The sequence below is a fragment of the Haemorhous mexicanus genome, chromosome 2 (assembly GCF_027477595.1).
Source record: "Haemorhous mexicanus isolate bHaeMex1 chromosome 2, bHaeMex1.pri, whole genome shotgun sequence".
NCBI lineage: Eukaryota > Metazoa > Chordata > Aves > Passeriformes > Fringillidae > Haemorhous > Haemorhous mexicanus.
The window spans coordinates 17,064,930-17,092,826 of NC_082342.1; the positions used below are offsets into that span (position 1 = coordinate 17,064,930).

A 27,897-nucleotide genomic window follows, 5' to 3' on the forward strand; every position below is an offset into this window, starting at 1 on the left:
CTTTTTATCCCACCCCATCATTGTAGTCTCCAGCTACCTGTTTTTCTTCAAGAGAGAACTTCTATCTAGAAAAACTTGCTTTCTTGGCTCTTTAAATGTTAAAGCAATATTTTTGTGCAACACACTGCAAATTCCACAAAATGTGAGCCAGATTACTGAGAGGTAGTTTTCCTTGATTTTCTACAAGTTAATTTCCTTCTCTGAATGTTCATCTCTGGACTTCAGGGTAGTTTTCCTGCATAGGTGATTATTTTTAATCCAGCCTTCTTATCAGAAGCTGGGTAGAGCTCAGAAAGCCAGACTGTTTTGTCTCTTCATTGCTGTCCCAACCCAGAGATTTTCCTAAAATGAAAACATTTTCCTAAAATGTTGCATCCAATATTAAGAAGTGCAAAGAAAGAAGGTGCTGCTATTTATCTAGATGTATGTTAGAAACAACTGTAGCTAGATAAAAAACATGAAAAATGGAACATTTCCATCCAGAATTAAAAGAGCTCAAAAACAGGAGCTGCATAATTGTGACTAACTTTATTAAACCTAGAGTTTCAAACAGTTTTGTTGGAAAGAGGAAGAAAAGGAATGATAAAGGAATGATACTTCTGCAAAATATTGAGGGTGTTTGTTTTTGAGTTTTTTTTAAGAGAGGGGATTGCTTGATTTCATGTAACTCTTTGAAGTAGTTTCCTAATACTCTCTAGTCATGGTATTATGTCCCAAAATGAAGAAAAAAAAACCTCAAAACCTGACACATTGTGTCTACTGTCATGTTAGAGTTTCTATTATCTGACATCTCTATTTAATAGTAAAATGATAACCTCTGTTACAATTTCTACAGAAATTGGGCAAGTCCTCTTTCCTGAGGTAGAATTAATTGTGTTTTAGGCAAGGAAAAATTGAACATAATAGTGTTCTGCTGAAACACCCACTTGTAGAGAATTCCAGCATTAGGGAGAATATATATTACTGAAAAGAAAATATTTAAAAGAATTTGATAGAAAATACTTTAAAAGCCTAATGTAAAAAGTTTCCTAGGCAGGAAACTGTACCCAAAGTGCTCATTGCTATGTTTGCATATTGTGAGTGCTATAAATTGTGAAGTATGTGCCCTCTTAATCTGTCATGAGAATATTGATTTGTCAAAAATTGATGGGCAGCCCATCACAGATTCATACATCTACTTTTTGCCACAGAATTGTAACACAGTTTTGTTTGAAAGATTCTTGTACAATCCAAGTTTCTTTTTTTTCTGTAATACAAATGAGACTGAGATATGTATAACCTGGTAAAAGGGGAGAAATGCTTTTTCTAGAAGCCCAATGTTTCAGTGCAAAGTGTTCATTTGTCCCAGGAGTCACTTGCTGGAGATGTTGCTGCTGTTAGCACTGAATAGATGTTCAATTTCCAGGCTCACAGCAAGGGACCTAAAGAATGTTCCACCAGCATGACTATGTGAGTCAGACACGTGGCACTGGACTAACAAATTCATGTGCTGAGCTCAATGTTAATCAGCTTCTACCCTGTAAATTCCTCACATTTGCTTTTAAAGTGCATATTATCCATTTTATGTAAAGAGCAGATGTGCACTTCCAACATATGGTGCAATCAGAAAAGTCCAGATGACAGTAGTGTACACACTGCCCATATTTTATTAGGGTTTACAGCATGCTGATAGCACATAGAGCAACTCTCTCAACTTTTCTGTCTGTTGCTTTGGAATGTTCCATCTCTTTTCTTGCAAATTACATTTAGAAGTTGGTAACAGTTTCACATTACTTCCATTTGGCAGAGACTTTGTTCTTTTCAGTTTTCACCTACTCGTGCTCTTCATGATACAAACTCAGTAGCTGTAGATATCTCCCTGCCTGTCTCTGTTCCCTTGTTTTAACTTTTGAAACAATGTAAGACCTTTTTTTTTTTTTTTTTTGTCCTGTGTGAAAGCCAGAAATAGTTTAATTCTGTTAAGGTCTCTTGGAAGGATGGACTTCCCTCACTTCTGAGTTTCCTTAAGGCACTGAGGGCAGCCTAAGGGTATTGTAGGTCTTGTAAGAGCCCTGTTGTCGGAATTTAGCTTTGTTGTACTTTGGTGGCAGCAGTCAGTGCCAAAGTGGGTAAGACGTATTGTCCACATTGCAGGCTGTGTTTATAGTGTGTTAAATCTAATTTTGGATCCTTTAGCCATATAAACCTCCTGTTCTGCCTGCGGGCTAAAATGTTATCCAAGTCTTTATTTTTTTTTAGGTTATTCACATCAGAGGCTGATCAGACTTTTGCCCTTGCTAGCTTGTCTTGTGGCTTCCTCCTGTGCCCTTCACAGTGAGAAAAGCAGTGTAAATTTGTCCTCATCCTGAGGCAACATTCACCTGGGTATGCCTCTCTTCTCCTGATCCAAGATCTTGGAATAAGACGTCTTCATTAGGACTTGGAGGTTGGAGAAGGTTTTCACTGCAGAACTCTCTCATTGTTCATGATCAAAAAAATCAATCAAAAAAAGTGGCCAGAAGTCAGAAAGCTTGGTTAAAGTTGAAAAAAACCAATCCTTATTTCTATGGGTTTTGATTATACCACGTATCTGCTCTTCACAGCTACTGAGCACTCTAATTTCAGTTGGCAAATGATGTAACTGATCAGAAAGCTTCTGAATGATGACCCTGTAAACACATGGAAACTCAGTAAAAAGATTGTTTGCAGAGTCTCACATTGCCAAATGCTGGGGCTAAATGAAAATAACTGGCAGGTGCATGCAGAGCTGTTTCCTCATCATAAACATATGGACAGAGTTCCCAGAAGAGGGAAGAACACAGCTTGTCAGGGTTTGAGATGACCTTGCTGGGTTCCACTTGGGAAAGTGGATCTGGTTGGGCTTCTCTGCCCCTCTTCTACTTTGTTCCCACTTGCCTCAGAGGGTTCAGCTGAGGGGACCAGAGAATTGGTGTATCATGACTAGCTGCTCTCTGGGTGTGGCTGTAGGAGGTCAAGGAGATAAGACTGCCTGCAAAGCTCCTTCTGCCTTGCCTGTGCACTGCTCTCTGTTCTCTGTGTGCCTCTGCTCTTAGCTCTTGCAAGCACTGAAGAGCTGTGACAGACTGATGAACAACCAGAAGAGCAACCTGTGGGCAAAGGCTAGTAACTAAACTCCTGCCCTGGGGCTTCTGCTCATACAAGATTGGAACTGGAGGAATAATAGCAGAGACTCCAGGCTCTTGTGTGTCCCCCACCCCCCAACTTACGCATTGTCTTTGAAACGCTGAAAAGGGATTCTGGGGCCTTGTCTGAAACATGATTTCCCTCCTGTCCATTACCCAGGTACTGCTATTACATGTGTATCAGTTTTCATCTTTCTTTCTTTTTTGTAAACCACCTTTTATCATTGGGCATTTCTGCCTGTCTCATCTTATAGGTGTGTGGTGGGAACCAGCTAGCCTTTTGTTTTCTGCAGATGGAAGGAATATGACACCAATGTACTTTTCTGGTATGTTACTAAAATTAACATATCTCCTTCTCTGCCTCTTCCCCAGCCTTAGAAGAGTGATGGGAGTGATTTGCCTTGGTTCTTTAAGTCTGTGGCAGGAGGCATCAGGGAGAAGTATATAACTGCATGTTCTGCAATGGCACAAAGCTGAGAGAAAAGCTGCAAGGGTAATGTTCTGTCCTTAATCTAATAATGTTCCTTGTTCAGTATTAGTAGAAAATTACTCTGTCTGCATTCTTTCATATTGCTCTGTAATAAACAACAGCATAATACTGGAAATATGAAGTAATTTCGTAAGTTCAGGTTTTGTTGCAGATAATGGATAACTATGCACAGGAGAATAGTATGTCTTGAATGACAGCTTTATTTGATTACCAAGCCCGAATGCAATGTTCCATGGCACTGCTTTACTGTAACACCCTGTCATGCTGTAGGAAGTCTGATTGCTCTCGGATCTGGTTGAACAGTTCTCATTCTGTGCCCTCCTGTCTCATCAAATCCGACAGACTATGCCCCAGCAGTGCTTGGGTGGAACCTCTGGAGAAGATTTATGTGGGATAGTGAGAAGTCCTGGTGACTCAAACCCATCATTCCCACCTAGTCCAAACTGAAACAAAGTCTCTGAGATAGTGCTGAGTTAAGGTTTGATGCAGTTTCTATTTTCAGGTGTGATGTACTGCTCAGAGTTGTGCCAAATATTGAGCCATTAAAATAGGTTCTATGGTTTCACTTATTTTCTCTTTTTTAAAAATTAAATTAGGTTTTTTTCAGGTATCCGTGCATTGTGCCTTGGCTTCATTGCAATGACCAGTGAAATGGTTTCTAATGGAGTAGAAAGATGGCAAAGTGCTTTGCTGTTTCTGTTAGAAAGTCACAATTATTTAATCATTATTTCTCAGACACTGAAAGGCAGATGGAATGTGTTCCTTCTCTCGTGCCCATTTTTTCCATTCAGCCTCTTACCACCGTGCTGCTTTGGCAGGGTGACTTTGAGCAAAACAAGAAGACATTTGCCAGCTTTCTAATGAAGCACTGACATTGTCCTTTAATCCTGCCCTGAGAGAAGTCATGGTATTTTGCTTTGCTTGATAGAAGGCAGCCAAATGTTGTGACATTTTGTGATGTGTGGGAGCTGGGAATGAGATTTTGTCCTTAGGCACTGAATTAGTTAACTGTTACATTTGTTTTGAGTCAATAAAGTTCAGCATGGATTTACTGAACACCCTATGGATGTGGAAGGAGTTGCACTTCAGGTAGTTTGCTGTTTTCTTTGTGGAGAGTGCCAATTTTAACAAAGATTGCATTGCACATGGTTACTTTGTTGGGTCTGTTCACAATTTGCTGATTTCAATTTTTAGATTTTTTGGTAAGAGTTTTTTTTATTATTATTGTTATTCCTACATTTACAGATATTTTAAGGAGGTATGAAGTTTTTTGATTTTTTTTTTCCTTGTTGTACCTCTTTGACAGAGATCCTGGGACAGGAGGAACTATTTCTCAATTATAAGATAAAGTGCTGGAATGCTCTGTGCTAAAGACTGAAGCTATATGAAACTACTTTGCTGGAACACCACAAGGACAAAGAACATGCTTTTTGCTAGTGCTAGAGAGAAAGATTTGAGGCTGCAGAGGTCGTTTGGATATGCTCTTAACACCACTGTCAACTCATAAGACTGCAGTAAAAACAGCATTGCGTCAGGATCACGTTTTTCAAAGGGTGCTGTAAATGGTCAAAATAGGGGCTTCTCTGTATCCCATCCAGTGGATATAATTTATTTTGACTTTCTAAAGGCTTTTGTTATACACATTCATAGAAGATGGCTGAGAATTCTTGGTTAAAGTGTGAGAGGAGGGGGCCCTTTGAGAGAAGGAACAAAGGCTGAGAATAAATAGCTAATTCTCAGTGTGGAGGGAGGTTAATAGTGGTGCAGACCAGCTAGGATCTTGAAAGAAGTACTGGAAGATCAGAGAAGCTGTTTTAGAGAGTCCATCACCTACTCTTTAACATCTTATTCACCACTGAAGCTAACTTACACTTCTAAGGAAACTTCTTTTGTGTCCCTAATTAGACTGAATGTTAAAAAGCAGCTGGAACTTCTGCAGCTAAACTGAGGCCAAGTAGATGAATATTGAGGTTTCAGGGTCCTATGAAGGCAGTATAAATACAAAGAGATGAGGGCACTTGATAGGCAGAGCTCCCGCCATCTCTCAACACTTGTGAAGAGAATGCAAGTTTGCAGGATTTGATTCATGTTTTGTAATTCTAGAAAAGGCACTTAATACGGAAAACCAGCTAAACTTTTTATTTCTCTTTGAAGAAGGCATTTCTATACTGTGAGGCCAAATAACATCTCTTGACAGACACCAGCTGTTGTGTTGTGTGTTTTAGTGGTTGATTTATTTAGATCACATCAGTGCATTGAGCAGCCCGTGAGGAGACCAGTAATATGCAGCCCTTGGACACAGAACGCAGATGAGAATTTTGTTCGAAGGAGCTGTAAATCAACATGAAAAAAGGATGAGCATCACCTTTTTTTATCCACTTCTGTGGATTTCTCTAATGTGGCTCATTTTATACATAATGAGGCTCATTTTTGAATGCCGTGTTTGGATTATGCATGTCATGTGTTTGAGGAGGGGAGATAAGGACTGGAATGAAGTAAGGAATAGAACCTGATTTACTTCTGGTCCCTTTAGATTTGAATAATACTAAGTCAAGTGTTTGGCCCCAATTCACTTGGCAGAATGAGCTCTCTCTACTAAGGCTATGTGCTAAATATACCTCAATGTCCTTATTTGCAACCAGCTATTAATGTACTACAGTTGAGTAAATAATACACAATCAGGCATTCATCCTGCAAATAGAATCTTGTTTTTCTCCTTTGGAAAATACACGAGCAGTACAGTCATCTTGGCACCAAGATCTGCTTAAGTGTAACACTTGTTTTTTGCAAATAAATTCTTAAATTCTTAATGAAATTCTTAAATTCTTAATGAAATCCTTAAATCCTTTTTTTCAACCGTATCTGCTAGCATGACTTGGTGGCATAAACACATTGGAAAGTGAATGCAAAAGAGGTCCACGTGATCAAAGGCAGTCTCTGTATTTTGAGACTTTAATATATACATATATATGTATTAAATTTTTATATATAGTATTCATACAGATCTTAACTTATTGTTCTTTTACTCAGGGAAGTTGCTGAAGTTATCACGCCTGTGAGGTGTTTGGTAATATGATGCCTAAATTAAAACCTGCTTTGGGAATGGCTTTTTTTTTTTTTGTAATGTGTATTTTTGATCAGAAACTGTATCCAGAATGCATCCAATTAGAGATTGCCCTGGTGCTGTAATGGCCATTGGTTGCCTGAGGAGAAAGTGGGTGGAGGTGACAGAGCACTGCAGGTACTCCGCTCTATTGCCGGCATTTCATCACGGCTTTTAATCAACTCTCGCTCCCCCCCTTTTCTCTCAGAACATCAAACTGATTTTAGAAAAAAGTGTTAAGCCGGGAAGAGAAATCCATTCTTTGTTCTTGAAAAGGTGGCATTGAGCACAGACGTGATGCCCTGTGCAAGTGCAGGTAGAATTTCTCTAACACGCCCAGATTTGTCTATAGTTAATAATGTGATGGGGGCAGGTCATGGCTAGACTGTGTCCATGTCATTTCAAGTGATTAAATTGTGCCCACTGAAATAAGGTATACAGCTTGCCCAGGGGAGGCAGGATATGGCCCTGAGGGATGGAGGAGCTGGTATTACACATGAGAATGTCAGGCAGAAAGCCACTGGAGCGTTAAGTGTTGATTTTTTTCCAGCTGGATTTAACGAGCTAAGTCCCGTGTCTAGAACCTTCGTAATGGACTTCTTTTTCTCCTTTGGGTGTTGGGTGTACAAGGTGGATGTGTAATAGGCACAAACAGCACTTGCACAGAGGTAAAGACAGCAGGCTTTTATTTATTTGCGTCCACCCCTAAGCAATGGATGAAAGCATCTATGAGCATGGAGAGCAAATTTAGGATATTCAGCAAATACTGTCCTTTAAATTAAGGAACTGGTTGAGTTTTAGCTTAATTGTTACATTTCCTTATGACTTTGGCTTCAAGTCACCTTCTGTTACTTTTCCCTTGGTTCTGTTGCATGTGGATGCAGTATATTATGCTAGAATGGCTGAGGAGTCTACTAAGACCATCTGACCTGTATTATAGAGAGCTGACACACATCAGAATACTAAGTTGTGTCTTTGGTGCCAGTAATCTACACAACCCAACAGGCTGTGACTGCATTAAATTGCTATGATTTTTGACAGAAGAGACCTTGTTTGCATAAATCCCTTGAATACCGATGGGAGTGTGATTACAGCTTTAACAAAGGGAGAGGTTGAATACAAATTTGGGAGGGCCAGAAAGTGTTTAGTATCTCTTATTATTTTCATCAGAATTCTAAATCTTATTCATGCTGGTGACTCTGATCTTTATATCAATGCACAAAAAGAGAAGAACAGAGGAGCAGAAAGACTCTTCTCTTTTGACTGAAACACTGATTTTGTTATCGTGTTACCAATGAGGGTCCATTTGGGGTATTATTCAAGAACAGAGATCAGTGCTGGCCTTTTGTAAGAGCCCTTAAATGTTTGGAATACATTTTCCCTTGAGGGAGATAACCAGCTGCAAAAAAGTTAGATTCAAAAGAGGAGATAAAGAAGGTGGGATTTTGCTTTGCGCCTTGATGCTTGCTGGCAGAGCAGTTCTGCCTTAAACTTAAAGTTACCTGCATTCTTTTGTAGCCCTCTACTCTTAATAGCTGGGTTCTGTTTTCTATGTCAGGTTTTGTTCATGAAACAAATTGGCAATTAGCCATTGGCTTAGGCAACAAAGCGTATTTGTTTGGGATTAAATGTGGTGATTGGGATATGTGTCTTGCTATTTGGCTTGAGATCAAAAATACCAGGCATGTGGGGTTTTTAACCAAATAAGTGAAACAGGCTTCTTTTTATACTTAGACTACCCATTCAGTTTTATTTTCTATGTCCCTTATTGGCTCTTGTTGCTTCAGGGGTGGTAGGGGTGCCTTCCAGACAGACCTGGACAAACCTGAGGAGTGGGCCTTCAAGAGCCTTGTGAGGTTCAACAAGACCAAGAGCCAGGTGCTGCATCTGTGTTGGGGCAATCTCAGACATGAGCACAGACTGGTAGGGGAATTGAGAGAAGCCCTGTAGAGAAGCACTAGGGTCTTTTCATGGATAAAATTCTGGACATGAGCCCACACTGTGTGCTCACAGCCTAGAAAGTGAACCACACCCTGGACAGTAGGTGGTCCAAAGGCAGGTGTAGGAGGGTGATGCTCCCCTCTACTCTGTCATTGTGGGAACCTCACCTGGAGAACTGCATCCATCTCTGGGGTCCTCGGCATGAGAAAGATTGGAGTGAGCCCAGAGGTCTGGATGATCAGAGGGGTGGGACACCTCCCCTGTGAGGAGAGACAGAGTTGGGATTGCTCAATCTGGAGAAGAGGTGGTTCCAAGGAGGTATCATTGTGGCCTTCCAGTACCTAGAGGGGGCTTTATGAAAAAGAGGGAGAGCAACTTTTTACTTGTGCATATAGCGAGAGGACAAGGGGAAATGGTTTTAAACTAAAAGAGGAGAAACTTAGATGAGATATTAGTAAGAAGTTCTTTAATCTGATGGTCATGAAGCACTGGCACAAGTTGCCCAGAGAACTTTTCCATGTACCATACAGGTACAGGGTTTAGATACCCTTTTCTAGTTCTGGTCATTGGTTGATTAAAGTTGTTTGAGAACTGTCCTGACTGCCTGGAATGTTCCATATGCAAAATTACTCTCCATATAGACAATGCAATGGTATATTTAATCACAAGTACATAAACCTACTGACATAGATTTTTCCCATGGACTTCCACAAATGGACTGGGTCTATTTCTGTCTTTTTTCCCTGCTTATCTTCCTTCTCCACCTTTCCAAGCTAGAAGAGCTGCCAACAAAGGACACTTCTTCTTAAAGAAATAAGATCTGAGTAATTAAAATAACCTTTTTAAGAACTACCACGGGTCATTAAATAGCACTGTAGAGAAAACAGAAATATAAATAGCATTATTGGTTTATGCTTTTATCAATACATACTGCCTCAGAAGTGAGCACTTTACTTTGGGTCATCAGTTTTGACAATCCCAAAGAAACAGTTGTTAAATGAGTGCTCCTAATCAATAATGCAGGGTTTCTAGGTATACATCTTTATCTTAGTTACCTTTTTTTGTGCCAAGTGTATGGACTGCCATAGGTAGCAGCTCATTTACTGCAGAGTAGATACGAATACTATTGATCTTATCCAGTTCCTCCAGTGAATGTGCTGCTCTGTACTTTCATGTTTTCTCCAGCACTCAGTCTCCCATAAATGCTCCCAGGGGATCATAAGCACAGGAGCAAGAATACTTGCAAGGCCAGCTATCAGTCTAACAGCAGGGTGCAGTCGTGGTTTGTTGTCCAATGTTATTTTTGTCACAATACTGACAAAGATGGATACTTCAGCAGTGCTCCTGTGGGCTCCAGCTGATGCAGAGGTGCCTAAATGAGTATGGGCAAGGTAAAGGACTGGGGTGTGGGTGTGTGATCCATGTGTGTAGGACTCACAGAAGGCTGTAGGAGTGGGGGAGCTGAGGAGAAAAGCCCTGCATTTACCTGTCTTGCCAGTTCCTTAGTACCAGAATCCTGTTGTCTTTAGGTGCCCTTGCAGCTGTGCAAGAAGCTGGACTGCAGCACTGTGCTGTGACCACTCTTTGGGGTGCACAGGTTACATGAGAGCAGTTTGACACAACAGCAGTTGCCCTCACTGGTCACAGGAAAATGACAGATTGCCATCCAAATATTTCACTGTATTAGTCCAAGACTAATGTAAGAGTTGTTCTGTGTGATAATTCAAAGCAGAATGATGTTTGAAACTACTCTTATTCTTCTTTTTTGCTTTTCAAATAGAATTATGTTTGAAACTAAGGAAGAGTTGGTGTCCTCTGTTATATTTTAAAAAAGAAGATAAAAAGATTAGGAATATTGAAGTAACTCAATGTCTTTCTGCTCAGTTACTGCTGTCTTTTCTCAGATTACTTCAGAATTAAGATAATGCCATTTCTAAATTACTTTCAACTTTACTGGACTTACTAAAACTGGAGTTTTTGAGATATTTAAGTTGAATATCAGCTATTTGCAAGTTCCTAGTTTTAACTTTCTTGCTATACAGTGACATGGCTAAAATGTCACTGTCCAACCCCCATGGCTATTTGGGGTTCATTCTGATTCCCAGTAGACCACTTATGCCCTAACATGCTGCCACCTATTTCATGTCTTGGCTTTTATCTGTGACTCTCTAAGCAATTAATCAGGAACCACTTAAAGGAAGTCAGTGAAAACTTGCTACACTCCTTTATCATATGTTGGCTTGAGTGGCACTCATTTGTGAAGGGAATTCGCCTCTTCTTCTCATTTTATTTGCTTTCATAGGAATGAGAGCCATGGATATCATGTGAAGCCTATATCCTAACACAAAGAAATAAATGAAGGTGAAGGCCCCATGGCCAGCACTTGTTCCTCTTTGATCTTCTTCCATCTCCACAGTTTGCAACATAACACCTTCCACATACCTGATTAATACTCAGATTTTGAAAGTTGAATCTTGCAGATTTTCAGCTCTATACTCAACAAAACCAAAGCAAGCAACCAACCAACAACAACAATATATATATAAAATCAAACCAGATGAAGCATCTTGAAATTCTAAAGTACTGCTTTCGGTAGCCAAAAGTAGCCAAATGATGGGCATCAATATTTAGCTTGCTAGGGGAGGCTGATGTTGTCTGTAGGCAGAATGAAATTAGTGATTAATGAATTTTTCTTGTGTGCAGAGACTGAGACTGCCTGAATATATGGAGGTTAATCATGGGAGATGTTGAAATAAATAAACAAAAAATAGTGTACAATCATCACCACTGTTTCTAGGAATGAATGGGACAAATGATATGCTGGATTTTTTCAAATTCAAAGTAGTTGATTATTACATTTAATGGCATACTTGTTTCACCATGTTACTAGGTTTTATGGAGCAATACTCTTAACAGGGAATAAGTATATAGCAAACATTTTGTAACTTTAATTAGTCTAGTTTTGATTTGAAATGTTGTTTGTATAAGCCCCTGTTGGTAGGCATGAAAGCAGATATTTATTTTCCATTTGTTTGATGAAATCAATGGACTTGAAGAATGTGCTTCAGGCCAAAACTTGACCATCATATACAAGGCAAGTGTGAAGCATGAATATGGCTTGAAGATAAGCAGTGGAAAGAAAACATGATTGGGGGTTTGCCTTGCAGTGTCCCTGCTGCGTTAGAGACAGTGTTTCTCACTTTTTTGCTTTTTGTTTTCCCTGTGAGAGCTTGCAGAGGGCCCCATCTTGTCCACTTCTTGACAGGGCTTTTGCCTGGTCCCTCAGTGGGTTGAAGATACCCATCTGGCCCAGTTCCCATTAGCTGATGGGAAAAAAAGAAATGCTGTCTGTGGGTGTCAGCCCTGATAGTTCAGGTTCTGAGTGCCTGTCTGAACTCAGTAGATACCTTCCCAGTTCTGGATCTCTGGGGCTAGGATCTTCCCATGGAAGCAATCATCTGCTTTGGCTGGCACTCAGCTTGCACTGAATTGCATGAGACCAGCAGGGAGAGTGGGAGAGCTGTGAAAACCTACTCACACAGGAGGTAATATTTCCTTCCTCCTTTCCTTGTGGAAGGAACTATTGTCCTCTCTTTGCAAGCATCTTGAAAAGCCTTGGGAAAGGCCTTGCAAATGTTGGCTTTGTCTTCTGTGTTTAGGAGCAGGAAAAAGGAGTGGAAGGAAGCTGTCCGTTGCTCTGGCTGTTGGAGGGGAACTTATAAATAATGAAACACTGGGCGCTTATATGAGGTGTGACATAAACACCTTTCTCTGCCTATCTTGCAGGTGAACAGCATTGTGGAGTTTTGTTTTACTTCTAAGGAAAAACGGGGGAAAGACCTGTAGAGGTGCCAAGACTATAGTACAGCCTTCACACCTTGTGGCAAATAATTATGGCTGTAGACACTTCAGATTACAAAAAGGCTGTGTCATTTCTTGCTGGCATGTGGCACAGCTATCATTTCTCTGCTTGGGCAGGGCTATCTCATCAATCAGTGCTTGTGCTGCAAGCCCAGGCTGGGAAAAACATATTGTAATAATGACAATAATAATAGCAATCAAAATAAAAGGGCTGCTAGAGGAGCATGATGAGCCCTCCTGTTGAGAATGCATTGTAAACATATTGACAAATGGAGATGTACTTCGGTCCTTTTAGTGCTCTGTTTCCTTGAATACATTTTGATGATATAGGATTGCCATGTGTTGTGTGGAGTGGAAAGTTGCTTCATGTTTTGTTCCATTTATGTGTGCTGTAATTATGAAGTGGGAATGGAATTTCAAGTTGTCTCTCACCTGGGGTATGAATCTTCTGCTCAGTGCAGCTGAATGCATACATGCTTGTTTTCACAGCACCAAGAAACAGCTACATTAAAAGAGTGTTAAGGCTGTGAAATAAGTGTGGAGAGTAAGAGATGAGGAGTGAATCTCCAGCCCAGTGATGTGGGGTTTAAAGGAATACCCGGCTACTGAACCACACTCATCTGCTATTCAGTAGAAGTTTAATACTTGGGGGGTATGTTTCTGTGCTTATTTCATTACTTGAACAGATTTTCCCTGGTATTTAAAGGCCTATGTCAGCTGATAGAGGTGGGCTGGTGCTTCTCTGGAGATTCTATGCTTTCTTATTCTTTGAAATAACAGAAAGCAAATACCCTTATGAAACTACAAGGATGTGTTAGCAGTGGCTGCCATGCACAAGAAACACTTGGAAATCTATTCATGTGAGCTTGTACTTGATATGTATTTACATTGTATAGTTATATACAGCTAATCAGTTTATGTAATTGGCTGTTGTCAACCATATATTTGTATGTAAAGAAATGCATGCTCTTTACTGACCACAGTTTAGATTTTTTTCAATAGATTGTAATGTGAAAGGAACCTGAATATGAAGAACTTGGCCTTCAAAACAGCTGCTTGAACATATGGTGATTTTTATCCAAGAAATTTAAATCTAAAGTAACCTTTAAAGTACCTTTCTAGTTAATGCAGCTGCCAGAATTCTGTCTGGAGCTGTTGCTGTTCACCACATGTGTGGTATTATGTGTATAACTCCAATGGTGTTTGGAAGATCCTGATTTAAGAAAATTGAATAAAGTATCAGCCTTCTCTTGTGAGGCTACTAGTGCCAGTTGTTGTAGTTCTATCATATGGAAGTCTTTCAGTGGAAAGATAGTATAGCATTGTAAATTAGGCATGTTTTGACAAGTGCTTTTGAGTTTGCAGAATTAATTTTGAGGCTTGGCAGGGCTTTTCTTTGCATTTTGAATCCTTGTTCTTTTCATGTATTCTGCCTGCTTGAGAACACAGTTGTACCTAGAAGTTAATGAAATTTAAACAAGAACAAATGCAGTAAGATTTTTCTAGTTAATTTTCCCAATTCTACTACAAGATAAAGTGTATCAAAATTCAGGATATTTGTTCATTATATATTTAAGCTATCTGAGCCTCAAATATCTTGGTATTTCATAATCAAGTACAATTTTTTGAATCAGGTTTTTTTCATCTCATCTTTTTTGGTCTCTAAGAACATGAATTTTGCTTCCCTTTTGTAATTATTTCCTTTTTTTGTGTGTGTGTCTGAACTCTTATCTGTTCCATAGAGCTGAAGCACTTAATAGCTAGTGCCTGAAAAAGATTTGGAGTAAGTGAGTGCTGCTAGATCCAGCAGACAATATTCTGTTGCTGTAAAGACCAATCAGCATTATGAACACTTTGTCAGCAGTTGAAAATATGATGCTGTGGTTTGCAGAGTAAATTTAAATAAGGCTATACAATAAATTCTTCTCTAATGCTTCTCAATTAGGCAAAATTCTCAGATTCTAGGGTCAGAAGCAAAAACTGTAGGGAGACCTTTCTGCTTGAGCCTCTCCCTTTGACAAAGGAAAACTGTTCCATCCAGAAGTTGTACTTGTTTCTGAGGTCTGAGCTTTGTTAGACTAACTTTTGCCTGAGATAAAAAAAATTCTCTCCTTTACATAGCATGCTTCTGTCCCCATCTTAATTGTTGCCAACTGATTTTATTTATTTTGTCTTTTGGGGGGGGGGGGGGGGGCAGTGTCATGTTCAGTCCCTTCAAAATAGAGATATTTCTTCTGATCAAAGGTGTATGTTCTGCCATTTGTGTCTTTGGCCACACTCAGCTTCTCTGCTGATTTGGAACTTAAACCAGAGACGTAATAAACCGCTAATGAGGTACGACTAAGGGTGGCATGCCTTACCCCACTAATAATGTATGACTAAGCATTGTGTGTTTGTTAGTGTTCATCTAATTACAAATTTGATATTGATCATTGGAGTATTTGATGAATATTGTACCGTTTGGGATAGCCATTTAAGGGGACTGTTGTTCTCAAAGCTGATTGTGAAAGATTGTATTAGAGGAAGGACAGTTGTTTCTGTACTTGTGCCATTTATATAAGGTGAATAAATTCCTAAAGGGAATGCATAGATCAAACCTGCTTTTGGCCATTGATCTAAAGCTCTGACTACCATTTTTTTCTGCCAGCACTTAGATTACAGAACAAAATAAAAGAAACCCAACAACTTTTCAAGCACGAGTCAGAACCTGAAATAGGAAGAGCGAGGGAGGCATTCTGTTGTGCAAAAGCTCAGACTAGAACATCACAGGGGCTCCTCTGGTCTTCAATACAGATTTGAAGTTAGAAGTCAGATTTATGCTGTTCTGAGGCCGAATGTTTCTGATTGTGGTGGAGATGCTAATAACTGAATTCATGCTATGCAACATGATGCAGAGGACTCAGAACTTTGGTTTTGGCATTTACAAATTGTGATGCTGGTTGTTTTCTGCCTGCCATTAGATGTAGATGGTTCTACGCTTTGGTACTTTGCAGGGTTTGGAACAATACCAGTTTTCATATGAGATATTTTTGCTGGTGGTGTTTTCCCTCTACTGTGCCTTTGCTTCATTGGTGTTTGTTTTTCCTGGAGGTGTTTAGTGACAGCTCCAACAATGAGACTTCTCAGCAAGAACACTTGACATGGTACAATGACCCTGTTAAATTGGTTCCTGTGAGAGCATTTCCAGGGCCCTGGCATAGGTACTTTGCCACTGAAAATAAATGGATGATGGAGTAGAGTATTCATCTGGAGGCTGGTAACTGGGGTAATTAGTCAGCATAACAAGGAGTCCATGACACTGGTCATGGACTCCTTGTTATGCTGACTAATTACACACCCAATTGGTGTGTTTAAATCCTTCTGGTGTATATAAGACAAGAAAGAATATTTCTATTTATTCAATAATTTGAACAAAGAAATCAAAATAAATTAAGAGTAGCTAATTCCTAAGATGGACTTTTGGATGCTTGATAAAACCAAACATTATTCACAGTCTTAGAGGTGCATCTTTATGTATTTGCTTGATGAGACAAATAAGCATCTTAAATTTGGGAGCAGGCCAGCAGCTGTGCTGTGTTCAGTCCTTGGGATGATGGGCTCCTGCATCTCCCATGCATGAGCAGCCATGCCCCATGGCCATGTGAGCCCTGCTGCCTTTCAGGGAGGCATGGGGAGCAGCTGCAGTGAAAGGCAGCAGGAAAACAGGCTCATTTCCTTGAATGTTGCTGAAAAGGAAGGTCCAGATCTGTGGCTAATGGGTGGAAAATCACCCTGTTCCACTGTGAGAGCCCCTCCCCACCTCTGTTTGGCTGGGTGAGCATGGTGGCATCACTGCCTGGCTCACAGCAGGGTCTGGGACAGAGCTCTGTGTGGTCCTGCCTGTGGCTTCCAGAGGGGCCTTGGATCTGATTCCTTGTTTGTTTTGTCCAGGGCCACTGATGAATCCCATGACCAGGTCTGCCTCTTGTCCCCAGACCCTGGGAGCTGGCGCTGAGGGCACCATGGCTGGTGGCTGCCTTGCCCTGGCGAGCAGCTGGCCCTTTGCTGCTGCCTGACACTGGGTGACTCAGGTGCCCAGAGATACTGTGGGTCTTTGTCAGTGCTGTCCTGAGGAATCAGGTCCTGGAAACCATTTGTCTCTTTGTTTATCCAAGGTGTTAGCTCTACAGGGGAAATAATGTTAGTATTTCTGGTAGCTTGTGACAGAAAATATCTCCTTGATATCTTGCTTGCAGAGCATAATGAAACAATGCCATGATGGCCCAAGACCTTTAGTAGTATAATAACTGTGGTTTTCTGCACAGTGGGGTCTAAAACATGATACATATGCCATTTCCTTTGACAGACATGCAGCACTTGAAGAAACTGGGTTTTCAACTATGGAATGCTTCTTTACAAACCTGAAATGTGCTGGTGGTATGAAAGATTTTTAGCGAGATGTTAATGACTGTTAACAGTCCTGAATGCAGGACTGTTTCAGAGGTGCTGGAGCAAGGCTGGGAATGGCTTGGATTTGTTCTGCTGTATAAAAGCATGGAGAAATTATTATCCTGAAAAATCAGGACTGGTGGAACCTTCTTTTTATTTTTCCTTTTTCTATGACAATTTTAAAATTAGGGAGGAATTATACAAATTTTATTCATGTTACCCACCTTAACACAACATCTCGCCCTTCAGTGTAGTCTCCTGTATGCATCTCCTGAGTGGAGAAGAGAAGAATGGTTACATTAATATGTTGCAGTAAAATGGGAAGCTAAATTGATGTAGGTCAGTGATAGAAGCTTTTGTGTGTCATGGAAACATAAAAACCACATGAGGTCTGTGATCAGCTCAACATGATTGCCATCAGGATATTCTTCAGTGTTTGCGGATTCCTTTGTGTTTTGTTCTCCTGTGGAAGAAGGGGGATGCTTGTGGCAGTGACCAAAGCTGATGTGCTAAAAATGGAAAGTCTTGGGAAAGGTGAATTTGTGGACAGTAGTAACAATCTTGTTTAACTGCCTATATCACATAACATTCCTGCTTCCCTCTTTTCAGAGTACTGGATTGTGTTGCTAGGATTGTTCAGAGTACTGGATTTGTCTGTACCAGTGCTGCTTGTAGATTACACACTTTTTTTTTGCCCTCTATGCATGCTTCCAAACACTTATCCTTCTGTCCTGATCTACACAAGACATATGGGCACTTCCAGCTGACTGTGCTCCTACTTAGTGTTTAAAAGGCCTTAGTCTGGATCTAAGCTGAGGAAGTTTTTGTCCCAGATAAATGACTTAAAGGTACAGGTAATGAAATAATCATGTAAATATAAGACACCCTAATTTAGTAGAGCCACTAAATCTACTTCATCAACTATTTACTAGTACAATAAGAAAGCACATGCATAAAAATAGACTGAAGTCTCAGCAAAGTCTCTGCCCATATTTTTCCTAATACAAATATTTAGATAGAAAATTTAAGTGGTCTGAAGTGTTAGGCTGGCTGATAACCTTTTTCTTAAGGGCATGGGAAAATTGTGTGACCTAATTGTTACTCCTATAGGTGTGTTTTAGCTCCCATACTTCTTCATAAATGTACCATGCTAACCTAAGTCAATAAATGAGCTCAGATGAAACTTATTAAAATCTAGCTCTGTTCACATCATTAATTGCATGACATTTTATATCCCTAGAACAAGCATCTCTACTGCAAAAGAACCTACCCACAAGGTCATCTGTCCCTGCAAAGTTATGAATTATAAATCTGGCCCAAGTATTTATGCTGATAATAATTTTTGTTCCTCTCTTGCTCATAGTTCATAATATTTTCAAAATAATGACATTATGGAACTCATTTTATCCCAATATGAGTTATTTACAAGCTGAGAGCCCTTGCCTAGTACTATTAATGTAGATTTTTGAAATAAAGTAATAAAATGTTACAGTTTAGTGTGTGCATAGAAACAATGTGAGTATAAGTAGAAGTAAGTGAATTCTGTAAGTAATTACTTTCAAACATTGGTGTTCACACCCAGTGTATCGATCTGTGTTAATGTGATTATCTCTAGGCACTGTCTAAGTACTGCAGCTCCCTTCTGTGAAATCTCTGTTTTCCTCGTTGTGCAAGCAGATGAGGCCACTCTTGTCATTGCACTCTGTTCTTGTTCCAGAGATGGGGGCTCTGCCTCATTGTCTGGTGGCTTGCTGAGTGTATTCATGCTCTGCTTGTACTCCTCTAGGATGTGAAAGTTTTAGCTGGCTGTGTCAGTGTTGCCTGTTTCTTTTGTTCACTTGTTGCTGAGTTCCTCTGACTTGTGTCTGTGCTCCTTGCAAGATCCTTTGTGGCTTTAGATGTTACAGTTCCTTCCTCATTCAGTACTGATAATATGTTGCCTTTTCCCTTTTCCTTTAATCAGTGATGTGTCCTGCTTAAAACTGAAACTATTATCTTCATTATTTTGCTTCCTCTCAAGCCAGGTAAGAAATCCCAGCAAATATCTCTAAATATACCTGCTCCTCTTTCTATTAAGGCTTTGTTATGTTAAGGCCTGAACACATCTGCTTATGGTCTAAACCATTTCTCTTCCATTCCCAGAAAAGATGCTTCAATGTGACAGGAAAGAACATGGAAAGGCTGGGAGCAGGGGCTGGGTTTGTGGCTGGGGATGGGAATTATCTGGCCTGTTTTCCCTGCTGCTTCAAGACAAGGGCCCAAGCACCACAGCTTCTCTTGCTGCTGTGTGGGGTCTCATGGCTCCACTGGATGTCCTGTCTGCAAGCCACATGTTCTCGTGGACTGCAAATATAACTCCTAAGCTTTTGGGACAGGTGCTGTCATCTGGGTGTTTATGCAGTCTCTGGCACAAATGTAGGATTGTATAATTGTCAATGGATTTTATAGACAGTGCTTTATCTAGTTAAAGTTCTTTAACCAGAGCTTTAGCTGAAAGAAAATAGAAATACAAAGCTGAAAGAGAATTGAAAATGTTATTTATTTAAGAAAAATGCATTTTAGTGTGGGATTTTTTTAACTAGTGCATTATGTTTTATGTTGTTTCCATATGCTATTTTTATTCCCACTTAAAATGTTTGGAATTAAAACAGACAGTAAACTCTCCAAAGCAGAATTGTTTTCCCAAATGTATTTGTCTTGCAAGTAGCAGGCTTTCATCTTAAGAGAGCAGCTTCTTGCATAGAACAATAAAAGCAATAGCAGTTACTTTTGTTTGGAAGTAAAGCTGAAAATGATGTGGACTGTTTAGAAAAAGTGTAAAACCAGTAGGCATTGTTTATGATCTCCCTTCCCCTGTGCTAGCTTAAGCTGTAAGCAACAAGTATAGTTGTGGTCTGTGGATATACTGCTTTAAAACAGATACAAGATCACATCCTGATGCATCTGTTCAAAGATTGTTATAATCATTAGTTGTTGCAGTTGTAGATTATTTTTGCAAGAGTTTTCATCTACTTTATTTTGATTCTATATTTTACTACTGATAATGTTGCCACGAGCTTACAGCACAAACTGACTCTCTGTCTTTTATGAGATTGTCCCTGAGATTGTACATGGGTCCTGTTGAGGGAAAAATAATTTTTTATGTATAAAAATATTTATTGCATAAGTAGAGTTTGTGTGTATGTGTTGGGCAGATTTTTAAACCATGATCTTCATTTTCTGCAGCTCTGCAACTGGACATGGGCTTTCTAGTTTTCTCCAGTATTTCTTTTAGGTTAATCATAGGTCTGCAGCTCTACATTGCTACAAGGATGTTCTTGAAGCTGTGATTTGTATTTTATTCAGGAATAGCATTGCTAAAGTTCTTGGATCTTCTCTGTTTTGTGACCCATTGTTATTCATATGTTCTTTTCTCTGTTCTAATTTTAAAACAGTCTGTGTTCAAATTTAGCTGAAGTGTTCAATGTATTCCTTTTTATGTTACTTTAAAGTTTTTGTATTTCTTAGTGGCTTGATTTCAGAAAGAGATGTGATGGAGCCAGCTGGCTGAGAAATGGATTTCTCCATTTCACAGGAGAACTTCCCTACACTTATTTTAGAAAAATGATCTCTTTATTTCTTCAGCACCCCGATTTGAAATGGAAATGAAGTTCCAAGTGTTATGTAGAATTCAGTTTCTGAAAAAAAAATCTTTCAGATGTATCAAGCTAAAAAAGCCTCCAAACCCAAACTCTGATGCTGTTTTAATGATTTATTTAACATTTTACTTGAGATATTTTCAACGACCAACATGCTAATGTTTTGATCTCTTTAAACTCATTTTGTTTTCACTGCTCAAAAAAGTGTAGAGGAAAAGAATAAGTACCTTTACAAACAATAAAGTACAGGAGACTCTCCAGCCACAGTGTGAGAATACATAGAAAAAGAAATAAAACATCTGTTGAACATTGCTTTACCTAAAAAGCCATGTTTTGGTAAGAATTGTTGTCCTTGTGCAGCTAGTAACAAATGTGAGAGTCTGTGCCTATCCCTGTGTCATTTCAGCCATTGCTGCTCAGCATTCAAAAGCCTGACAACACTTGTGCAGGTTGTGTAGGCACAACACAGTGTGTTTTGTCCATGTAAACGTGCTGGGTATTTTCCTGATTCAGGGATAGTTTTTTAAAAATGCTTGGGGTCCCTTGCTGCTGCAGCCTGGCTCCCATGGGTAGAACTGTGTGCTTGAAACATGCTGAAGCTAAACACTGTCTCCTCTCTCAGGATAAACTTTCAAACCATGTTTGGTGTGGTTAGTGTGGGTCCTGGGCCTGAGCAAAAGGGGGAGGTCTGTCTCTCACAATAGCATTTCTTATCATAGAAAGACAAAAATATCCTTTTACTCCCTCAAATATCTTTCTTGGTTGTGGCCGTGCAGTCTGTCCTCAGTACAGCGAGCCTTTTGTGCTGCCACATGTAACCGTGTGCTGCAAATTCCTGTGGTCTGTTACTGCTGCATTTAGCAGTAACAGTGCTTTTAAATCAAATGACTTCTGAGTGGTTATCTTGATTAAAGCACTTGAATGAATAAATAATTCAGTGGACTTAATAGTAAGGAAAGAAATAGATCAAATGGAGCTGTAATTCTTGAGAAAATATATTTTCCTCAACTTTTGACTTTATGGATTTTTAAAAAATGTATTTAATCACAATGTTTTTTGTTTTTTTCATTTTTTGCAATGTTTTTTTTTAGTGTACTAAAATATACTTTGATCTGTTGCTATGGTATTTAATAGGCAGTTCTGATATTTAGCCTACAGTAACTTTCCATAATGTACAGACTAATGAAGATTTGCAAGCATTAATTTCTTCTATGTTTTCTCTAGGAAACGAATATGAAATTTGGAACTTAAACTTTGTAGCTCTTTGTGCTGGTTTAACATGGAGGAAGATGAAAATTAAGATGTGTAATGCTGAACCACCAGTATGTTTTAATTTTCAGTCCTGAGAAGTAGTCTTGCAGACCCTTGTACAACAGCAAAGAAGGGATGAAATCACAGACTGGGTAGGTTGGAAAGGACTACAATGGGTCCATCTGGTCCAGCCTCCCTGCTCAGGCAGGGTCATCCCAGAGCACAGGGTTGTACCCAAACAGGTCTGGAATATCTCCAGTGAGGGGGACTCCACAACCTCTCTGGACAACCTGTTCCAGTGCTCAGTCACCTGCAGAGTAAAGAATTTCAGAGTATTTCAGAGAAGGGCAGCTCAAAGTGGGGATTAGTTTTACCAATTCAGATGGATCTGCTAAGGTCTGGTGTTGGGCATGTTCAGCTAGTGAACAAAGGGAGGAAGCACCAGCTTCGAGTTCTCTCAATGAAGAATGTGGGGTATGTTGTTTCCTGCCTTGGGAGATAGATAAACTCTGCAATTAAAAATACATGTTCAAACAATCAAAGAGGGAGAGTAACATGTTCTTTCCCTCATCCCCCACAAAAATATCTGATCTTATTTGACTGACTACTAAGGTAAGCGACATAATCCTCATTCTCCACTGAAATGAACAACTTAGGGAATGTCTAACTTGTTCAGAGATGTGACAGAATAGAAAAAAGAAAGGATATATCAAAAAATTGGAGCACTCCTCCCCCTTATAGTTCTGTGCCTTTAGCTAGAGCAAAAACGATTTTGAAGTACTAGTGAATTTTGGAGTACAACACCAAATTTAAACAGAAAACAACATCTCAGCAACCTATTCCCTTTCCCCAAACTATACCATTTTTTAATTACTTTACTCTCTAGCAGAAGATAAATAGCTCCTGAAGATAAACAACATTTTTTTCATTGAATTTTGCCCTGACAAACAAATAGCTCCCTTGGAATGCAACCAGGTTCTGGGATGAAGATAACTCTTTACAAGAGAAAATTGTGCCTGCTACACAATAAAGGGGTGATGTAATAGACAATTAATAGTCAGTCAGTCTAAATTGCTGACAAGAGCAGGGTGCAATCAAATATAAAGCACTAGAGCGTGAAACAAGTGAGAAGAATTAATATTGAATTTTGTACATATAAGTCTTAAATCTAAATACAAATTTTAGAGGAATTAAAAGAACTTAATGTATAAAGGAGTCAGATGACAAGACTGATTCCAACATTTCTCCTGAAAAAATCCAGTGAGTGCTTTTAGCATAGGGCATTTATGGATTGTGATGTATGGGTGGGAGGAAAACAAGCCTGACTCATGGTAGCAAGAATGTAGATATGTATGTGGATTTTGTGTGTTGCCATAAAAGAAGAAATCAAATGTCAACTTGAATGAAAAGACCATGTTTTTAACTTCTGTTTTCCCTCTTGTGATGCTATTTGTAAAAAAGTTTGCTGGCCATGATAGAAAGCTGCCTCTGCAGTAGCTCCTCTCTGTTAATTCAGGGATCTGGCTGCTTGACTAAGATGCAAAAGACTTAGGCTTAATTCCTCTCTAGTCTGAGAGCATTGTTTCAACTTTGTTTCTCAGGACAGTGCTGTAGGCACGGATCTAGAACGTATGTTGAACTGGATTACTTTCTCATTTGCTGTAATTGACAATAGAGTCTTCATTTAACCTTTTTAGCATGAGCTGGTGGGGACAAACCCTGTTGCCACTAACCCAGGTGTAAGTTTCATCCCTTGACCTAATGGAGTGGTCCCCAAGGTAGAGCTGGAGGAGGGACATTCAGCCTGTTCTCCTGTGCACTGGGTAAATGCCCTAACAGCTCTGGGCATGGAGTGGGATGAGAGCACAGTCTTGGTAAAACCACAGTGATGGCAGCACAACTGATTTTATCATCAGCTTATTATGATTAGCTCTTTGCCATATCTGTGAAGATGCCCAAGAGGGGAAGCAAATATTTGTTCAACAGGGCACAAGAATGCTTTCATTCTCAGCTTTGATAATGACCATGAAATATCCATCTTGGGTGGATCCAAAGTCATGTCCTTTTTTAGCTGATGCAACCACTAAGCTTGGAGCTCCTCCTTGCACAAGGAGAGCTGTTCTGGCACATGTCCCTGCTTGGAGGGAGCCTGGGGCAGAAAGGTGTTCTTGTGCTGGGTGCTCGTAAATGATCTGAAGATGAGTGAAAATCGATGCACCCTTGGCAAATTATGATTTGGGAGCTCATTATCTCTTTGTGAAACTCATTTTCCAGCCTACTGATTAGGCTTATAAAAGCACAGTTTTAATATGCCTCCTGCCCTGTTTTTAATTCCCTGGTTGACAGTAAAGAAAATTCTGACCAACTCTCCGGACAATTTATACTTTTCTTTTATCTTGATGGCATATTGATCCTGCTGAATGTTCCTTCTGCAAAATCATGAACATGCATCTCAAATGCAGTTCATAGAGGCTCTGTAGTAAGCTTTTTTCTTCCTAGGGGTAGTTTGCTGCTTTTGTATTCTGAGAGCAGGTGCAATCTAGGAGGAATGGGTCAAGGCTCTTCTGTGGAAAAATCTTTCTGATCTCTGCCAGTCTTTTTTACTCCTTTATTAGAGTTTCCTGACATTTAGTGGTCTTATTGTTTTGGAGTTTTAACCTTGCATTTAATTACAAAAAATTGTCTTAGTAACTACAACAGTGACTGTACTTGGCTGGGAAAAATCTTATCCAAAATGGTCTTAGAAATCTGTCAATGAATTGACTAAACATGAGCATTTATTTCATACACACTACACTTGCATTTTTTTTTTTTTCCCCATGAAAATAAGTAGTCTAAATCCCCCCTGCCTCCAAAAATAAGAAACTCCCAAAAGAACCTTCTGTAAACCAGGCTCTGAAGCTGAAATGTAAACCAGGCTCTGAAGCTGAAAAACCCACTTGTGCCAAGGGAGGCGTGGGGAACCTTTTCACTTGGGCAACTTCTCTGGTGTATTAAAGTACATAAAACTCTCATCCTACCTTACTTGGTGATTGCTTTCCTTCTTGGAGAAACCCCAGGCTGTGGGTGCATACGTGTTCTGCAGCAGTGCTTGGTCAGGCAGCCCCTTTGCCCAGCTCACTTTGGACTCTCACTGAGCTGGAGCAGAAGCTGGGGCTATCTGCATGTAATTTTTCACCATTGTGAGCAGGGCCTGACTCTCTGAAAAGGAAATAAAGGTCTCAGGATTTGTCACTGGAATAATGAAAATTTCAGGCATATTTCTTTGCGATGCAAGCTAAACTACCTGTATTTTTCCAACAAATAATTATTGCTTCATTCACCCTACACTCTGGAGGCGAACAGGCTTGCAATCATATGAATGAGGTAATCTTTCAGCAACTTAACACTAAACTTGAGAACAGATGAAAAAAGGAAACCACTTAGAGGAAAATGACCTCTCTGTGATAGCCCTTTCTCAGAAATAGAAGATTTGCTGTTCAGCACCAGCAAGTGTGTAGGGAACCAGGTGAATGGGAGAATCTGTCCACTCCTCTAAGTACTTAATGGGACACTTATTTCCCTTTTCTAAAGAAAGGCTGGTGACATCTGCATTTAGTTGAAGGAGCTAATGGCAGAGGGAGACAAGGAAAAAGGCTTTGCTGTAAAGCAAGAGGACCAGGTGAATATTCCTTTCAGGTCAAAAACACCTTTTCTTTCTCATCTGAGGGGTGAGGGGGCCTCTGCAGAAGAAGAAAATACTTAAACTACAGACAAATTAAGAATAATCCAGAACAGGAATAAAGACTGTGGGTTTGGCTGGGAGGTGGAAATATGCTCATAAAGGAGGGTGCCTCAGTTGTTACATACAAGTGTGCAGTGTTTAGGATTCATCTAATGCTACCAAAGAGTGTATATATTTGGAAATTGTAGCCTTAAAAACAAACTTGTGTCTTGTGTGTGAAAAGTGTAACTCTCTGTGACTGGAGATCAGATAGGAAATGGTAATGTGGTGATATTTTTGGGTTTTTTAGATTTGGGACAAAATAAAAATTTTCTGTATAATCCAAAAGGGAGTTGAATTCCAGATTTATTTTCACACTGTCAAATCTGTAACTGTTAACATGAAAACTCTTTTTCAAAACAGCCGCAGGTGAGCTAAGGTGATCTGTGGTGTAGATGTAGATCAGATGTATGTTCTGCCAGTATGGGCTTAACAATCTAAAACTAAAAAGCAGAGTTGTGAAATAAAAAGGAATTTTCAATGGAGAAATGAGCTGGTTTTAATGCTGTTCTAAAGCATAGGGAGTATGTATTTGTTACCACTGAGCAGGCAGGTTTGCATAAATCCAGAGAAGCTGAAGGAGTCTTGTGTGTATTTCTTATTCCAATTCCCAATTTGTAACCACAGCCATTTCTAATTCACATTTACCTCTGCTAGTACTGAAACATGCTGGTCTTTTGATGTATATTGTTGTGTGCTAGTAAAACTAACAGGGATTTGTCTATCCCAGTTTTGTGGTCTGTACCCAAATGAAACTGATGCCAGGGTTATTCACAATCTGTTTGGGTCATGTTTTTGTTTTTGGTAAAACTTTGCCTAGACTGGATTTGGGTTCTGTGATGTTTCAGTGCAGGTATACTTTCATGATCAATTTTCTCACTTGTGCTCCCTGTTCTGCTAATAGTTTGCATTGGCGAGATTTAAATTACAATTGTTTTGGCAAGATAGAAAGTGAACTAGATGGTTTTGAGGTTGAATACTATTCACTTAAACTGGTGTGCACTTTCTCTGGGTGCCAATAATGTAAACAGCCATGACAATTTTTAAGCCATATGTTTGTGTGAGTATATTTGATTACAACTAGGGAGGAATCTCTCATGCAGTATCGATTTTTTTACTTTTTTTTCCCTTGTGGTTACAGCACACATTGATTTGGTACAGTAAGAATTATATAAGTTATTAATCCAGTTTAGCTGGGGTTTGAATGAAGTCTGATCTTTTAGAAAATACACTTGGGTAGTAATGTGAATTGCTTATATCAAGGGGCTCAATGTGGACTTAATACTGAGAAATGCCCAGAAAAGCAAGTCTTGGGGGGAGGGGGGGGGGAGTTAAATGAAGATGAATATAGCTATAAGAAACACAAAGCTACAGGAGAAGGAGTGGGGGCCTGTTTGGAGGCTTCCAAAATTTCACTGTCAGAAGAACTGAATGTGGATGATGATGATGATGATGATGGTGATGATGGTGATATCTTGGGAGATAATCCATGAGAATACTCTCAAATATAAGCCTATACACAGATATATGTCCCCAAAATATGCCAAACCTTGACAGGTTATTTTATCAGAAAGATTTACTTGTTTATGTTTTGACAGCTGAGGTTGTTCTTTTAACTATCTTTTTTTTTTTCCAGACATTTTAAACATTTGATATTGATATATATTCTACAAAAAGCATGTGACTAGAAAAATTACTTATCTAGTTCATAAAAATTCCTCTCCTTAATTCCATCTCCTAAACAATAGAGATGTGCTTTGGCTGAATTGTTCCATTAGAAGGTCATTTAAGCTGCAGAATGTATTTCATGGATGCTCCAGCAATCACTGTGCACCTTCAGAGCCCATTTCCAAAAAACCCAGAATCCCTCTTCACAGAGCAAAGCATTCCACTTTTAAACTGATAATGGGAATTTCATATGCCTTAAGACATTGAAGAATATTTTGTTTTGAAATAGCCTCTGTGCTTCAATCTAGCTGAGGTTTGTAGAATTTCATGTTAACAGTGAAGTTCTGATGTGGTCTGTGTTTGGTAGAAGCAAGTTTAAGATAATTCTAGAGCTATCTATTAGAGGATAATAATGATAAAACCCAGGAGTTTTTTTTTCTTTATTCTGGTTAATAAATAAAGGATGATCTCATGTATCTTATTTTTATTAAGATAATTGCAAACCTGACAAAATATGTAGTTATATTGTGGGCAAAACAGCAGTGGAATTTGGCTTGCATGTGGACTGGTTAAAAGTCTTTGGACATAATCTTTTATTTGAAATTTGTTCT

The 27,897-nt window shown here is 39.4% G+C and overlaps 1 protein-coding gene across 22 annotated transcripts in view; it reads left to right on the forward strand.

The window, feature by feature from the left end:
- ZPLD1 (zona pellucida like domain containing 1) overlaps window positions 1-27,897 on the forward strand; it is a 145,336-nt gene that overhangs the window by 84,724 nt on the left and 32,715 nt on the right. For 8 of the 22 annotated variants that reach the window (XM_059836920.1, XM_059836927.1, XM_059836942.1 and 5 more), the window contains one exon: window positions 3,516-3,636. The exons of 13 other annotated variants lie outside the window; for them this stretch is intronic. The gene's annotated coding sequence lies outside the window, so the exon portion shown is untranslated. Of the gene's footprint in view, window positions 1-3,515; window positions 3,637-18,929; window positions 18,991-27,897 lie in introns of all 22 variants that reach the window. One more of the 22 variants, XM_059836939.1, reaches the window with a different exon arrangement.